Source organism: Rhinopithecus roxellana, chromosome 20, assembly GCF_007565055.1.
Source record: "Rhinopithecus roxellana isolate Shanxi Qingling chromosome 20, ASM756505v1, whole genome shotgun sequence".
Taxonomy (NCBI): Eukaryota; Metazoa; Chordata; class Mammalia; order Primates; family Cercopithecidae; genus Rhinopithecus; species Rhinopithecus roxellana.
This window is the reverse complement of record NC_044568.1, coordinates 13023755-13042303: the sequence shown is the minus strand read 5'-3', so window position 1 is coordinate 13042303 and position 18549 is coordinate 13023755.

Genomic DNA, 18549 nt, shown 5'->3' with positions numbered 1-18549 from the left:
TCTCATTTTCCAGAACACTTTGGCCAAAGGCTTTCTTTTCGACTCTTGGACATACCAGTTCCATCCAGCTTGAGGGCTTTTGTGCTTGCTCTCTGGCTGGAATGCTTTTCCCAAGTTCTTTACCTGTTATCAGGAAATAAATCAAGTACATGACAAGAGTCCCAATCTGGACTCACCTTTTTGTTTACTTGTTTCTTACGTGTTTCCATCTAATGGAATGTAAGGGTAAGTGCCTTGCCTGTCATATCTCTGCTATACCTTCAGTATCTGGCATTTGATAGGTGCTCAAGAAGTGCTTGTTGACTGACTGTATATAGGAACAAAGCCAACGACAGATACTATAAGACTCTGCCAAGGTAGCACGAAAGAAGCCAAGGGTGAGAGTATCTCTGAGGACCAGGCAGCCATGGTGGATTTTTTATTGGTTGCCTGTGGCTATGGACTATGCCAGGTCAGCAGTGATTAAAGACCCAGGTAGGAAAAAGATTCTAGCCTAGCTTTCCCGGTGTAGGCAGCACCTCTATGGGCAATCTTCTTTTGCACTCTTTCCTGACTTACATCAAACCACGTTCATCCTCTGTTTCATTCTTTTAGTACTGTTCTCAATTTTTACAAGATTGAAACAAAGGTTGCCACAGAGGATGGTGGGGATGTAAATTGTTGTAACTACTTTGGAAAACAATTTGGCATTATCTTGTAGAATTGCACATTTGCATATTCTACTATTTAGTATTCCACTCCTTGGTATGTGCCTTAGAGATGTTGTTAGATGTATTCACTGGGAGACATAAAATAATATTTAGAGCAAGCAAAACTGCAAAAAATCCAGATATCCATCATACAAGAATAGTTAAATGAATTAGGGTATAGTCACACAATGGAATATTACGCAGCAAGTAAAATAAATGAATCACATTTGCGTAGACCAACCATGAGTGAATCTTAGAAACGTAAGATTGTTCCTTGAAATTCTATTTTGGTTTTGCTTCTTCTAGTTTCAACTTTTATTTTTGATTCAGGGGGTTACATGTGCAGGTATGTTACATGTGTATATTGTGTAACACTGAAGTTTGGGGCATGAATGGTCCCATCACCCAAGTACTGAGCATAGCACACATTCGGTAGTTTTCCAGCCCTTTCCTCCCTCATTCTCTCCTCCTCTAGTAATCCCCAGTGTCTATTGTTTCCATCTTTATGCCCATGTGTACCCAATGTTTAGCTCCCACTCGTAAGTGAGAGCATGTGGTATTTGGTCTCTGTTCCTGTATTCATTTGCAAAGAATTAGGGCTTCTGGCTGCATCCATGTTGTTGTAGAGGACGTGATTTTGTTCTTTTATGTCTACACAGTATTCCATGATTAAACATAAAATTGAATGACAAGAGCAGGTCATTTGAGACATCATATGGTATGATGCCATTTTTAGAAAATTCAAAGACAAGCAAAAGTAAGCAATATTTTTAGGAAGACACACGTGTAAAAACTAAAAAAAAAAAAAAAAAGAAAAAGAAAAGAAACAATGAAAAATCTTGCCATTAGAGGTGGCAGGGAACTGGGATAGGGAAGAACCTCTCAGGTAGGTACAATAGTAGAAAACGTTAAGTATTGGGCTCACAGATCTTCATTTTGTTGTATGCCTCATTATTTGCATACAAAATAATACATGTGATATACATTAAATATTGCATAATAGATTAATAAAATTTCCCCGAATTGGGAGTCAGGAGGATTGATTATTTCTTTAAATTTCCATGGATCATACAATGAATCATCTGTTTAATAAAATTTTGGAAGAAATACTGGTTAGATTCAAGAAATTTTGGGCCATTAATGGATCTCTTTCTAGTGACTAAACTTGCAGCCTTTGCTAACATGACACAAACCTAACAGCAATGCTGTGGGGAGCACCCTGGGGATGCATTTGGGGCAGATGATTCTGTGAGCATGTTTTATACCTCTATTTGTTCCTTGTCTTAGAATGTTAATATAAATTCAGAGAAAAAATGAATTTCAGAAAATACAAAATATTATTTTAAGTTTTAAGAGTAGAGATGGGTAGGATTAAAGAAAACAAGAAACAAAGGTTGGCATCTCTTGCAAAGCTCTCTTCTCTCCTTCCTTCCCTCCTTCCTTCCTTGTCCTCTTCCTTCTCCCTCCTTCCTCCTCCTCCCTCCTCCTCCCTTCCTCCTCCCTCCTCCTCCCTTCCTCCTCCCTCCTCCTCCCTTCCTCCTCCCTCCTCCTCCCTCCTCCTCCTCCTCCTCCTCCTCCTCCTCCTCCTCCTCCTCCTCCTCCTCCTCCTCCTCCTCCTCCTCCTCCTCCTCCTTCTTCTTCTTCTTCTTCTTCTTCTTCTTCTTCTTCTTCTTCTTCTTCTTCTTCTTCTTCTTCCTCTCCTCCTCCTCCTCCTCCTCCTTCTTCTTTTCTTCTTCCTCCTCCTTCTTTCTCTCTTTTCTTTTTCAGGAGAATTCCACTTCTCCAAACCTCATTTCTCCCATGACTCCTTTTCCTTCTTAGTCTGATCCAAGGGTTTAACACTTAGATCAACATAACACTTGTCCAAGAGGTAAGTGTTGAAAAATAGGGGTCTAGAATTTTTTTTTTAAAAAAAACCAGATTCATGCATTGAAGCAGTTGTTCAAAATAATTTTGTGTCTTACTAGAATCGATTGTGGGAAGTTTATTGTTTCTTTTTATTAATTTGTGTTACAATCCTAAGGCAAACAATAAAAAGTGCACACGCCGTAAAGTGTTCTATGTATATCCTGAGCCCTTATGCCTAAAGAAAAGGGTTAATTAGAAACCATTGCTTCATGTTCTGTGATCATCTTTGGGGTTTGGTCACACTGCACAAAGAAGAAATTGAAGTCGTGATGACTAAAAGGCAAGAAATCATAAGAAGTGGCAGGAAATAGTCCACTGAGGAGCTGGCTGTGTTGTCTTTCACAGGTCTTGTTTTCTAAATTAAAGGAGAAGTTGAAGACATGGTCATAAATATAAGACAAAAGTCAATGACAATACAATGAAAATCTTACCATTGTGCCCACAGAAAGAGCCCCCAATGGCTGAGCTAAATAAAACAAGGCAGTATTGGATACCCTGGGTCAGACACTATTATGTGAACGTTCTCCTTTGCAGCAGAAGCTGGAACCCACTTTGCATGTGGCAATTAGAATGTTAGAAAGGGGCAGGCAGACCTTATTGGACTCTGCGGGCTTGAGCCTAAAAGAAGAAAAAAGAAAAGCAAGGTCATACTGGGTCAAGGAATTTATTTTATTTTATTTTTTATTATTTTTTTGAGATGGAGTCTCGCTCTGTTGCCCAGGCTGGAGTACAGTGGCACGATCTCAGCTCACTGCAAGCTCCGCCTCCTGGGTTCACGCCATTCTCCTGCCTCAGCCTCCCGAGTAGCTGGGACTACAGGCGCCCGCCACCTCGCCCGGCTAGTTTTTTATATTTTTAGTAGAGACGGGGTATCACTGTGTTAGCTAAGATGGTCTCGATCTCCTGACCTCGTGATCCGCCCGCTCCGGCCTCCCATAGTGCTGGGACTACAGGCATGAGCCACCGCGCCTGGCCAATTTATTATTTTATTTTATTTTATTTTGACAGAGTCTCTCTCTGTTGCCCAGACTGGAGTGCAGTGCTGTGATCTTGGCTTACTGCAACCTCCAACTCCCAGGTTCAACTGATTCTTCTAGTCTCCTGCCTCAGCCTCCTGAGTAGCTGGGATTCCAGGCATGCACCACCCTGCTCAGCTAATTTTTGTTTTGTTTTGTTTTGTTTTGTTTTGAGATGGAGTCTCACTGTGTCACCCAAGCTGGAGTACAAGTGGTGTGATCTCGGCTCACTGCAACCTCTGACTACTGGGTTCAAGTGATTCTCCAGCTTCAGCTTCCCTAGTAGCTGGGATTACAGGTGACCAACACCATACCCAGCTAATTTTTAAAGTATTTTTAGTAGAGACAGGGTTTCACAAAGTTGGCCAGCCTGCTTTTGAACTCCTAATTTTGGGTGATCTGCCCGCCATGGCCTCCCAAAATGCTGGGATTACAGGCATGAGCCACTGTGCCCGGCTTAATTTTTGTATTTTTAGTAGACATGGAGTTTTGCCATGTTGTCCAGGCTGGTCTCAAACTCCTGACTTCAGGTGATCTACCAGCCTTGGCCTCCCAGAGTGCTGGGATTACAAGTGTGGGCTACCACGCCCTGCCTGGGTCAAGGAATTTTGAGGCTGGGACTGTTAAGCTGATGAAAAGAGGTACTCTTTGAGCCCAAACAATTAGAGAATGGTCTAGGGTTTTTGAGTTGGCCCAAAGAGAAGGTGTCAATAATGTGGCAGGAATGAATAATTAAGTACTCTTAGAAGGGAACCGCCAGCAAGGGGCTAAAACCCAGGGTTTTGAAGTCAGGTATATGTTCAGGTCTATGTAGACCACATAAGCCACAGTTTCCTCTTTTACAATGGGAATAGCAGTCTTTACCCTATGGAGTTGTTGATCAGATTAAATTAAACATTAAATGGAGAACACTTAGCATGGTGCTCACTCAGTACATGCGGCTGTCACTATGTAAGGGGTGTGAAATGGTGGAGGTGGTGAGAAATCATACTGATATTGGTGACACCCCGTCTGGGATAATTTAGATTCTCAATCCTTTTCTACTTGAAAAGGAGGTTTTCTTTCCTAATTTATTCTGACCTAAGGAATTACACCCTTTTATTTAGACAAAGTGTTATTTAGAGATTTCCAATATGTCACCTTGATTTTACTGTTTACATAGATGAAAAGTGGCTTTTGTAGATTTTCTTTTTGATGTACTATGATCTGTCAACATTTAATAAAAAAGACTTATTTTGACCGAGACAGCCCGTCAATTCAGTCAAACAACTAATTTGGCAGATTCTCTCCTCCCTCCACCAGGGTGACAGGCTGTTTCCCAACTGGATCTAATTGACTAAATGTTTTGGTATCTCGTTGACACAGACTTAAGTGATTTTTTCTCTGTCATTTGCATGGAAAAAGGTACTGAGTCTGGAGAAATTGGATGATTCTGATGAATTTAAACCATTGCTTTTGTGTTTGCTTTTTAATTTAATCCTTTGAGGGCTTAAGATCCAAAGGGGAGAAGGAGGAACTAGAAGAAGAGATCAGAAAATAATCCCTGAAGGGTACTGGGTAATTAATTATCATGCTCAGGGATTGGGAGTTTTGGAATAAGAAGTGTGGGTAGTTTAACCATGACTTGGAGCTTGGCTCTGAGGACTCATCCCTAGGAGGTGGGACAACCTACAGTAGTTGTAAGGAAGCCCTGCTTTGTCTCTAATTTCTGCACCCATTGCCTGTCTTCCACACGTAAAGTGGACATGTAGTTTCTTTGGCCTCCCAGCTTTTATTCTGAATCCTTTAAGAAAAGGTTTCTTGATTTCCCTTTGGAGAATTGTCTGTCTCCAGTTTGGTGCAGTCTTTGTTGGATTTAAATCATGTCATTATTCCCTCTTCTCCTGTGGTCAAAAGGTGGGTCCCTGCTCTCCTGGGGCTTGAAATCCTAAGCATTTTAATGGCAAAAAATGTATCAGGAGCTCATACATCACCGTGGTGGAGTCATGGTAAGAGGATTATGTCATCCCTGCTACTCAGATCCCTAGTCTTGCCTGGCTTTCTTCATTTTTCTAAACTTGTCTAGTCTTGCCATCGATTCCTATCCTTTCCTTGTATTATTCTAATATATTCCTTTTCTGACTGAGCCAGATTCTATTTTTGTGATTTGTAAACAAGGATGGAGCTGTCACCATTGGTTAACCAGTCAGTAGACATTCTCTTTCTCATATTTCTGCTTATAGATTTACTTCCCACAATAGAGGCTGACTATATATTCACTTTCATGTTGTCTTTTGACGTTAGGTAAGGGTGACTTCATTAGCTTGCTAGAGTTGCTGTAACAAAGTACCACAGGCCGGGTGCAGTGGCTCATTCCTGTAATCCCAGCATTTTGGGAGGCCAAGGTGCGTGGATAGCCTGAGGTTGGGAGTTCAAGACCAGCCTGGCCAACATGGTGAAACTCCGTCTCTACTAAAAATACAAAAATTAGCTGGGCATGGTGGCAGGTGACTGTAATCCCAGCTACCTGGAGACTGAGGCAGGAGAATCACTTGAACCTGGGAGGCGGAGGTTGCAGTGAGGAGAGATTGTGCCATTACATTCCAGCCTGGGTGACAAGAGTGAGACTCTGTCTCTAGATAAATAAAGTACCACAAGCTGGGTGCCTTAAACAAAAGGACATCCTTGTTTCACAGTTCTAGAGGCTAGATGTTCAAGAGCAAAGTGTTGCCATGGTTGGTTCCTTCTGAGGTCTGTGAGGGAAGGGTTTCTTCCAGGCCTCTCTCCTTGGCTTGTAGATGGCTCCCATCTCCCTGTGTCTTCACATCATTTTCCCTCTCTACGTGGCTGTGTCCAATTTTTCTCTTCACAAAAGGACACCCGCCATATTGGATTGCAGCCCGCTCTAATGACCTCACTTGAACTTTATTGGCTCTGTAAAGACTCTATCTCCACATAAAGTCACGCTCTGAGGTAGCAGGGATTAGGACTTCAACATAAGAATTTTGGGAAGACACAAGTCAACCCATCACAGTGCTCATGTGACACAGTTCTGACCAATGAGGCGTAAGGGGGATGATGTGTCTGGAGGGATTTTCCTGCCCTGGTTATAGAGAGAGATGCAGAAAGAAAGGGCCTGTTCTATTCCTGCCTTGGAGGTTGTAATGTTGGGTTGTAACACCTGGGGTTGTAGCAGCCATCTTGTGATCATGAGGTAATAAGCTGAAGGTTGAAAATCTACACATGAAAGATAGTGGAATGAAAGAATGGAAAAAATGAAAAGAATGTGGATTCCCTGAGGTAGTGGTGAATCAACTCAGGAATACTTACCTCCAAACTTAAATCTGTGAGATAATTGAATGCTTTGTTGTTTAAACTACTGTTATTTGTTACTCTTCCTCCTTGAGGCAGAACTCTGTCCAGATCCAATAAAATCCTCAGCGGCTTATGTTACCATGCATACAGATTATTAATTTATCCAAGGTGTAAATATCTGATATCAAAGTTGATGACAAAATTTCAAGATTATCCCATTGGGTTATTTCTTCTACCTCATCTAATATGCAAATCTCTCTGACAACTGAATCAGTGGCAGAATAAACTTATGACTAGAATCTCCCTTGCATTAGATCCTTCCATCCCTGGAAAGCGCAACCCACGTCTTGGCCACTTTTCTCACCCTTTAGCAGAGACGTGGAAGATACAGACACAAAGTCCCAAAGGAAGTGCGGGTATGAGGCGGGAACATAAGGCAGCCACCTTCCAAATTAGGCTTTCTTCTTCTTTTATGCTTTACTTAATTTTAATTATTTATTCAAATTATTATACTTTCCTATAAGGAAGACCTGATCAAAGTTCATTGTTGAATCAAGGAAGAAAGAGATGAATAAAAGGATTAAAATCATTCTGGGGATAGTAAAGCATCCAACTCCTAGGGTGTTATGAAGATTAAATTAATGAATACGTGTAAAGTGCTCAGTGCAGTGCTGGGCACATAGCAATGCCATGCCAACACTGCTATGTAAGTATTAACAATGAATGTGCAGTTTATCAGCTTATCATGCTGTTGATTGCTTATATGCTTAAGGGATGGCCAAGACATTTCCATCTGGTAATTCATGATAGCCAAGAATAGTGGTTCCCAAATTTGGCATGTGTCAGAATCAGCACAAGCCGGGGTGCTGCTCAGCGCTACTGAATCAGAACTCGGAGGCTTAGGGCTCCAAAACTCTACACTTATTTTTTAGATTGCTCCCCACATGATTCTGATGAAGCCAGCCTTAAACTGTATTCAGTGGCTCATTTTTTGCTTACTGGGTCTTACCTGTAGTGCCAGTGGGCCAGGCATTGTGGAAAACACTGCAAAAATCATTTAACCTCAGGCCCTTATTTTGTAAATGGGAAGACTGAAGGCCAGAGACGGTGAATGGCTTACTGAAGTTGCACAGTTAGTAGCAGAGATGGGGCTAAGCTTCTTACCCCCAACCTTCCTTTTGAACTTCTTTTTCAGCCTTTTATCCCCTACTAAGCTATATGCTCATAAATGGCAGGGTGAGTCTCTTTTTTTTTAAGGCAGAGTCTCGCTCTGTCACCCAGGCTGGAGTGCAGTGACGCTATCTCCGCTCAGTGTAACCTCTACCTCCCAGGTTCAAGTGGTTCAAGTGATTCTCCTGCCTCAGCCTCCCAAGTAGCTGGGATTACAAGCCTGCACCACCACACCCAGAATTTTTTTTGTTTTTTTAAAGAGAGATGGGGCTTCATCTTGATGGCCAGGCTGGTCTCAAACTCCTGAACTTAGGTGATCCATCTGCCTCAGCCTCCCAAATTGCTGGGACTACAGGTGTGAGCCACCATGCCCTGCCACCTCTCTTCTTTGTATTTCTTCTGGTAACATGGTGTCCAAAACAGAGCAGGACTCTAACACATGTTTGATGGTGAACAAACTGTGTTGAAACCGTCTTCTTCTAGCGTTCTGACTCATCCACCCAGAAGAGCTCAGTTGGTGGCAAGTGGGGAGTTACATCCTCTGCACCAATGGGGAATCTGCTGGGGGCTCAGGCAGACAGGGAAAGGGGAAAGTTGGACCCTCTGTAATGTGCAGACTGATCGCTCATGGCTTTAGGGATTGTCATCAATGGAAATTTTTCCTTTAGACTCCTACCTACAACCTCATCTTGGCCAAGATGCTTTCAGTTTAAGGTTATAGAAACCAGTTTGAGCTTACTTTAGTAGTAAGAAGGATTTATTGAAAGGAGAGTGGCATATCTCATGGAGCATATCTCAAGGCCCTCAGGGTAGACCAAGTCCAGGAATTGGAAAACCATTGTGGTGTCAGGCAGCCTCTTCTCCTCTTCTCACATCTCTATTCTTTCTCTGCTTCTCCAGCTGCAGAGTCCAACATGATCAGGTCATAACTCCTAAGATTTCCCATTCTCCACAAATTCTTTAGTTCTAGGCATAGGCAGAGCTTATCTTTAGCTGCCTCTTGGTCACAGTTCCAGATTTTTGGGAAAGGTGATCTATTTGGCCCAAGTAGGACCAAGGGTTCTTATATGGTTGAATTAACCATGGTCAGGGACTCAGAGGTCACAGAATACCAATATGAATGTTAGGATAGCTATGATCAAAGTACAGTTTTTGTAGATAGCAGGGTGTGTATGTGTTGTGAGTTGGTAGCTCTCTAAACAGTATCCATAAAGGGTGTGTTTGTTAACTTTACCATGAAAACAACCCCCAAATCTCAATGACTTACAACAGCAAACATTTATATCTCATTTTACATGCTATGTACAGCAGCTCTGTGCCATGTGTCTTCTTAGCCAGGACTCAGGTAGAACCTAATAATTTAGGAAATACCTTTCTATCATAAAGAGAAAAGAACAAGAGGCAGGGCCAAAGTGTGTACTTGCTTCAGAACTTCTCCTTGGATGTGGCCTGGCTCATGTCTGCTCACAGTTCATTGCAAAACAGTTCCATGGCCAAGCCTGACAATGGGACAAGAAGTGCCCACCACCTTCCAGCAAGACTCTAGAAGTCACTTGCCAAAGGGCAGGCAGTGAGGGTCTTGTAACAGGGAAGGACACAGGCAAATGTGAACAATTCCCGAGCCCGCCACAACAGGGTTTAATGATGGCAGCAATAACTGACCTTTAACAAAGGCTTAAAATGTGCTAGGCACTGGGCTAAGAGCTTTATGCAAATTTTCTCATTTAATTATCCCAATAATCTTGTGAGATAACCACTATTATCCTCATGTTACAGATGAGAAAATTGAAGCTTAGAGAGGTTAAACAGCTTGTCCTCTGCTACATAGCCTGTAAGTGGGATTTCCAGGATTCATACCAAGGTACCCCAGGGAATGCCACTTCTATCAGTTTCCTACAGCTGTTGTAACAAATTTCCACAAATGTAGTGCATTAAAACAACACAATCTGTTATCTTACAGCTCTGTAGGACAGAAGTCTAGCCCTGGTCTCACTGGGCTAAAAGGAAGTTGTCAGCAAAAGATGTATTCCTTTCTGGAGCTTCTAGGGAGCATCTGTTTCCTTGCCTTTTCTATTTCTTGATGCATGGCCCCTTCCTCTGTATTCAAAATCAGCAATGGTGGATTGAGTCCTTCTCACATAGTATCAGTCCAACCCTGCTTTGGTATCATATCTTCTCTGACACTCTCTCTCTTGCCTCCTTCTTCCACTTTTAAGGACCCCTATGATTACAGTGGACCCACCCAAATAATATAGAATAATTTCTCCATATCTAGGTCCTTCATCACATCTGTGAAGTCCCTTTTGTCTTGTAAGGGAACATATTTATAGGTTCTCATGATTAGGATGTGGACACCTCTGGGGGACCATTATTCTGCCTACACATCCTTCTGTTTTTGGTGATGTGCGTGGCCTCCAAGAAACTCCTGAAAAAAGGGCAAATATAACCAAAGCCCCTGCCACTCTTGTACACTGGTTTTTCGGTGAATCAAGATCAGTGGTAGTTATGAACAAATTAGGAAGGAGAGAAAATAATTCAGGGGATAAATTTAGAGCTCCAAGTTTATCATCTATTTGTTAGTTGTGAACGAAAGAGCCTATTGCTGGCTCTTAAAGTAGAAAAACTAAAGAATTTCATTACCAGTGTTCCTGGCATGATGCCATAATTAATATATGGTAACAATATTACTAAGAACAAAAACATACAATTATCCCCTTAAAAATGTCAACATGAAAAGTAAATGTAATAAAAGATAGGCGTGGGAACATATATAACAAAGATTATCTTTAATAATGAAATTATTTATGATCAAACATTTTTACTTAATTTCAGTTCAATTCTAAAATAGTCACAGTAATGTCATGATTAAATATTAATGCTAACAGAAACAACCTAATTGGGAGGTTATTAAAGCTTCAAATTAAGTTTCTTTTTCTTTTCCTAACCAAAAACTTCTGCCTAGAAGGACATCAGGGGAATTCCAGCACATGTGTTTGGTTAACATTGATTTGCTGCACTGAGAGAGGGGCTATGTCAGAAGAGATTCACTCTGAATTTCTAGGCAATATTTAATAAGACACTTCCTGTCTCTTCTTTGAGTAATTAGAGGGGTGGCTGCTGCTCTGGCCCTTATTGGTGTAGAGCTGGCTGACTACTCGGGACATTACAAGTTATACCTTGCTGCCTAGTAAACCACCCGAAAATTCGGAAGAACCATTTTATTGTGGACAGTTCAGCAACTGGGGCTAAGCTTCTTCTGGCCTCATCTGGAGTCACTTTTGGTTGCTCTACTGGAGCTGGCTGAGTAAGATGACCTAACTCACATGTCTGATGGTTGGTGTTGGCTGTCACCTGGGCGACTTGTCTCCAAAATGCTAGCCTGGGCGTTTTTACATGGTGGCTGGATTTTAAAAACAACAAGGAGAGAGAGTAAGCCCCAATTTGCATGTGCCATTCAAACTTCTCCCTGTGGCATGTTTGCTGAAGTCTCATTGGCTAGAGGAACTCACAGGACTGAGATGCCAGTCATTGTGGGAGGGAACTATACACAGAAATAGATACAAGGAGGCAGGATTCATGGGGGCCATATTGTATGCATCTTCCACACCAGGGATTACCTAGCACACAGTTTAGCATTCTATAGCGAAAAGGACACAGGAATGGGGAATATGAAATTTTTACCCTATGTGTCCTGATGGGGTGGTTGTCCTCAAGAAGCGGGCCACACCTGTTTCAGTCCTTCAATGGCAAATTCCCTGTAAAAGTTCCTCTGGGTTTCTCAAATGCTTTGGGTAGAAATGAAGAGCAGGTATGTAGTGACATAAATTCTTTACTTCTCGTCACAATCTGAGAAACATGTAATGTCCATTTCATTTGACCTTATCCTATACCGAGCAGCCCCCCGAGAGTCTATGTCACTCTCTTACAGTGGCAGAGCCCAGATTCAATTTATGCTTCTTCACAAAGAAGTGCATGCATTTCTGTGCATCCAGGTGCACTTTTACAGATGTTCTCACTACTTATGCTATTAATTACTAAAAGAGAATTGTTGGAATCTCCACCTGTAATTGTGAATTTGTCTATTTCTCTTTTTAGTTCTGTCACTTCAGGCTTCACATATTTTGAAGTTCTGTTATTGGGCATATACATTTAGGAGTGTTAGATTTTCTTGGCGACTGACATTTTTAATCATTAGCTATTATAATATCTGTAATAATACTAGATATATCATTAGAAATTTCTGGTATGTTCTAAAGTCTACTTAGTCTGATATTAATAAAATTATTGAAGCTTTCATTTGATTAGTGTTTTTTTTTTTTTGACAGAGTCTTGCTCAGTCCAGGCTGGAGTGCAGTGGCCGGATCTCAGCTCATTGCAAGCTCTGCCTCCTGGGTTCACACCATTCTCCTGCCTCAGCCTCCCGAGTAGCTGGGACTACAGGTGCCTGTCACCACACCTGGCTAATTTTTTTGTATTTTTAGTAGAGACAGGGTTTTATGTGTTAGCCAGGATGGTCTTGATCTCCTGACCTCATGATCCACCCACTCGGCCTCCCAAAGTGCTGGGATTACAGGAGTGAGCCACCGAGCTTGGCCTGATTAGTGTTTTGTGATGTATTTTCCCTATGCTTTTAACCTATCATGTTCATTTTCTCTGGCTGCTTTTGAGGTCTTTTTTTATTTAATTCTTGGCTTTCAGTAATTTATACAACGCTTGGTACAGTTTTCTTGATGTTCATTCTGTGTCTGTTCATGAACTTCCTGAATCTGTGGGTTTGTAGACCTCTGGATGAATTTTCTGTCTTTGTCAACCATTTTAGTTTGAAACTGAATGATGGCTGACAAACAAGTCGTAAACAAGTTTTGAATTTGTCAAGACAAAAATATTAATTGACCAATTCTAGTTGGGTCAGAAATAACCAGTTTGATATATTCCAGGAAGGCTTCAACTGATCTAAGGATAAAAAATATGTCAGGAGTCAGGATATCTGTTCTTGCTTTACATCTGACATTAATGTGCTGTGTAAACTTGAGAAAGTCAGTTTACCTTCAATGCCTCAGTTTATCTGTCTTGAAAATGAGGGGTTTGGGTCCTTTGAAGCTCCTTCCGACTGCTGCATTTCAGTATTCTATAATTTAATGCAGCTTTCTCAAAAAATGCTCCAGAAAACACAAGTCTTATGTAATGATTTGAAGAAAAAGGGCCTTTCTGTTCAAAAACATCTGGGAAAATTTGCAAACTATTATATTTCTTGAAGTGCAAAATGACACTAAATAAATACATGTAATTGCTTTTCTTTTTAACAAATGAATTTAAATTTTTAAAAATAGGTTTAGGGCATACAAGTATAGTTTCGTTACATGGATATATTGTGTAGTGGTGAGGTCTGGGCTTTTGGTGTACCCATGTATTAGTCTGTTCTCATGCTGCTATAAAGAAATACCAAAGACTGGGTAATTTATAAAGGGAAGAGGCTTAATTGATTCATAGTTCCCACAGCTCGGTGGCCTCAGAAAACTTACAATTATAGCATAAAGGGGAGCAAACATGCCCTTCTTCACTTTGCAGCAGAAGAGAAAAGTGGTGAGTGAAAGGAAAAGCCACTCATAAAAGCATCAGATCTCATGAGAACAGCACTGGGAAAACTACCCCCATGATTCAATTATCTCCAGTTGGTCCCGCCTTTGACATGTGGGGATTATTACAATTCAAGGTGAGATTTGGGCAGGGGCTGGGGGGGCCCAAACCATGTAATTCTATTCCTGGCCCCTCCCAAATCTCATGTCTTCACATTTCCAAACACAATAATGCCCTTCCAACAGTCCTCCAAAGTCTTAACTCATTCCAGCATTAACCCACAAGTCCAAGTCCAAAGTCTCATTGAGACAAGGCAGGTCCCTTTCATCTATGAGCCTGTCAAATCAAAAACAAGTTATTCACTTCCTAGATACAATGTGCACACAGGCATTGGGTAAATACACCTGTTTCAAATAAGAGGAATTGACCAAAACAAAGGGGCTACAGGCCCCATGCAAGTCTGAAATTCAATAAGGCAGTCGTTAAAACTTAAAGTTCCAAAATGATCTCCTTTGACTCCACGTCTCACATCCAGATCACGCTGATGCAAGAGGTGGGCTCACATGGCCTTGGGCAGCTCTGCCCCTGGGGCTTTGCAGGGTACAGCCCCACTCCTGGCTGCCTTCACGGGCTGGCGTTGAATGTCTGTGGCTTTTCCAGGTGCATAGTGAAAGCTGTTGTTGGATCTACCATTCTAAGGTCTGGTGGACGGTGGCCCTTTTCTCACAGTTCTACTAGGCAGTGCCCCAGTGGGAACTCTGTCTGGGGACTCCAACTCCACATTTCCCTTCTGCACTGCCCTAGCAGAGGTTCTCATGAAGGCTCTGGCCCTGCAGCTTGGACATCCAGGCATTTCCACATATCCTCTGAAATCTAGGTGGAGGTTCCCAAATCTCAATTCTTGATTTCTGTGCATCCACAGGCACAACACCACATGGAAGCTGCCAAGGCTTGGGGCTTGCACCCTCTGAAGCAACAGCCCGAGCTGTACCTTGGCCCCTTTTAGCTACGACTGGAGCTGAAGCAGCTGGGATGCAGGGCACCATGTCCCAAGGCTGCATAGAGCAGGGAGGTCCTGGGCCTGGCCCAGGAAACTACTTTTCCTGCCTAGGCTTCTGGGTCTGTGATAGGAGGGGCTGCCACAAAGGTCTCTGACATGCCCTGGAGACATTTTCCCCATTGTTTTGGTGATTAACATTCAGCTCCTCGTTATTTATGCAAATTTCTGCAGCTGACTTGAATTTCTCCGCAGAAAATGGGTTTTTCTTTTCTATGGCCTCATCAGGCTGGAAGTTTTCCACACTTTTATGCTCTGCCTCCTTCTGAATGTTTGCTGCTTAGAAATTTCTTCCACCAGATGCCCTAAATCCTCTCTCTCAAGTTCAAAGTTCCATAGATATCTAGGGCAGGGGCAAAATGCCACCAGTCTCTTTGCTAAAGCATAGCAAGAGTCACCTTTACTCCAGTTCCTCATCTCCATCTGAGACCACCTCAGCCTGAACTTCATCGTCCGTATCACTATTAGCATTTTCATCAAAGCCATTCAACAAGTCTCTAGGAAGTTCCAAACTTAGCCACATCTTTCTGTCTTCTTCTGGGGCCTCCAAACCATTCCAACCTCTGACTGTTACCCAGTTCCAAGGTTGCTTCCACATTTTTGCGCATCTTTACAGCAGCACCCCACTACCCAGTACCAATTTACTGTATTAGTCCATTCTCAAGCTGCTATGAAGAAAAACTTGAGACTGGGCATTTTATAAAGGAAAAAGGCTTAATTGACTTATAGTTCTGCATGGCTAGTGACGCCTCAGGAAGCTTACAATCATGGTGGAAAGGAAAGCAAACACATCCTTCCTTACATGGCAATAGGAGAGAAAAGTGCCGAGCAAAGGGGGAAGCCCGTTATAAAACCATCAGATCTCGTGAGAACTAACTCACTATCATGAGAACAGCATGAGGGAAACTGCCCCCATGATTCAATTATCTCCACCTGGTCCTGCCCTTGACACATGAGGATTATCACAATTCAAGGTGAGATTTGGGTGGGGACACAGAGCCAAGCTATATCAACCTGTCACTGGAATAGTGTACATTGTACCCAACAGATAATTTTTCGTCCCTCGCCTTCCAGCTACCCTTGTATCTTTTGGATTCTCCAGTGTCTATTACTCCACTCTCTGGGTCCATGTGTATCCATTGTTTAGCTCCCACTTATAAGTGAGACATACCATTATTTTATGCTCCACTAGGAAAGACAAACCACTACCAACTAAACCAAGAAACAACTCTTTCTTAACACTTGGAATTTTGATTTTATACTTATTGTAAATTTTATAATCTTTGTGTAGACTTAGATTTTTATCACAGTCGCTCTTGTGCATACTTAAAGGAGAAAATTAAAGCAAGTGAAATTGTTTAGATTTCCTTAAACTTCATGTGACTTCAATTCTTGAGCATCATTGCTTGATTCTGAGTCATTGATGTTTATGTTTTCCCACATGATAGCTTCCTGTATGTCATGAAGGATTTGTGTAATAAAACATTTCTTAAAAACATGTTCCACTATTGTCTCTGGGGTTTCCTTCGAAGTCATTGACGCCCACAGTGCAAATTTCAATGCATGTTCAGACACAGCTGTTTTCTGGCCAACTACAATTGCAATATACATTCTGATTTTGGAAATGTTAAAATGCAAAAAAAAAAAGGCACTTTGGAGTGAAAGACATATGACATAATCCCTTCTTAGATATACATAATGCATGATGCATATTTTAGGCTTTGATATACCTTATTTAACTGTGTTTATCTCAGTGTTTCCCAGACTTAACTGACCCTGGAATCTAGGCCCATTTCTAATATTATCAGAATCCTGACAAGAGTATAAATGGAGGCCCATTCACCATGTAGCTAAAATAGTTATAAATTAAGCTAACAAACTATTATGCAAAATATGCTAAATAAAGGCATGGAATCAACCCAGATGCCCATCAATGGTGGACTAGATAAAGAAAATGTGCATATACACCAGGGAATACTATGCAGCCATAAAAAAGAATGAAATCCTGTCATTTGCAGCAGCAGGGGTGCAGCTGGAGGCCATTATCCTAAGTGAATTAACACAGGAACAGAAAACCAAATACCACATGTTCTCACTTATAAGTGAGAGTCAAACATTGGATACTCATAGACATAAAGATGGGAGAAATAGACAGTGGGGACTACTAGAGGGGAGAGGTAGGGAATCGAGGCAAAGGTTAGAAAACTGCCTATTGGGTAATATGCTCACTACCTGCAAGATGGGATCAGTTGTACCCCAAAGCTCAGCATCACGCAACACATCCAGGTAACAAAACTGTACATATACACCCTGAATCTAAAATATAACTTTAAATTATTAAAAAAACTAAAAAACATGTGAAATCCTTCTATGTTGATAAATATATCTTCCTAACCTGTAAAGCCAGGTTTGAATTTAGAGTTCTTGAATGCCTTAGACTTCTGCATTGGGGAAACTATTTCTTGGCCCCCAGTGTGGTCTGTCTTTCGTCTCATACCACGCTGGTTGTATTTATTTCTACAAGAAGCCTCTGGAATAAATATGTGGACACTCCAGTCACATGTCCATATGTGAGCTTCTTCCACAGGAGATTGAGGGCTATTTAGGTATGCAAAGTGTGGGTTAGAAGAAGCGGTGTGTGGGTTCTGAGCACACATGTCCCCTTCTTTCCTTTCTCACTCTCACCTATCCTCAACATTTTTAAAAACCTCTCCTTTAGTTGATTAATGACATCCAATTTTGATATAACACCTTTCCTGCCTCCAAGGGGATTCATATTCTTTCCTCTCTGTAACATCCGTAAGAGGAACTGGGGGCAGTAATTAGTATCTTCTTTTAAGAATTGAGGAAATAGTAACACGGAGTAGTAAAATGCCTGGTTCATGTCACTGAGAAAAGTTGCCACGTTGGATGAGACATCCTGAGTCTTATCATGGGCCAAGAAAATGACCCCTCCCCAAGCATCCTGCCATCCACCCAGGCCCTGAAGATTGATGACATTGTTAACCCTTGAAGTCCACCAACCAAGAGAAGATATCAGTTAGGTCCTACCTGTTAAAAGCATGATTGCACGTAATAATGAATTTCTGTGACAAGTCCCTGATTGTAAGGTATGGGCAGGGAAATGTTGCATGGTCAGATGGTGCAGTGGTTAGAGGTCAAATACAAGCAAGGCCCTAAAAAAAATATGAGTAGATCAGCAAAATCTCCTAACTTAAGTGCTCTCTGACCAAATCTGTTGTGCAACAAACTTGATGTAAATTTAAGTGAAGGGAGTTTGTTTTTATCATCTGCGACAGTCTCTTGGCCCTCTGAGATGTGTGAAAAGTTGGGCTCTACCAGGAGATGAAATGCTGCCTAGGTGGACTAGTGCCACTCTACAGAGCATGGCCTAGCATTGTGTGTGTGTGTGTGTGTGTGTGTGTGTGTGTGTGTTCTCTCAACAGGTGTCAACAATAAGCACCTTATTTACAAGTGCAAATACCCTCTCTCGTTTCAAGGGAAGCTCTTAATTCTATCAAATTCCTTCCTCTTTTCTAGAACTCTGTGCTCAGATATATCTCTAGATGAGAAGCAGAAGTCGATCTTTGGACACCAACTTGCAATTCTCGTTCTCTGTTTAGAGTTTGACCATGAGGGTGAACATTCCCAGGCTACACTCCCTGCTGTGTTCATTTAGATTGACAACACTTGGAAAGCCCTTCCATTTATCAAAAGATTTGGAAAGCAAGATTCCCCTTTCAGGGGCTTTATGTGCCTTCCACTGCAGCTCTGTAGTTGAGGCCAGCTCCTCTCACCCCCATTGCAACAGGAGACTGAAGAATGCTAATTTCTTTTC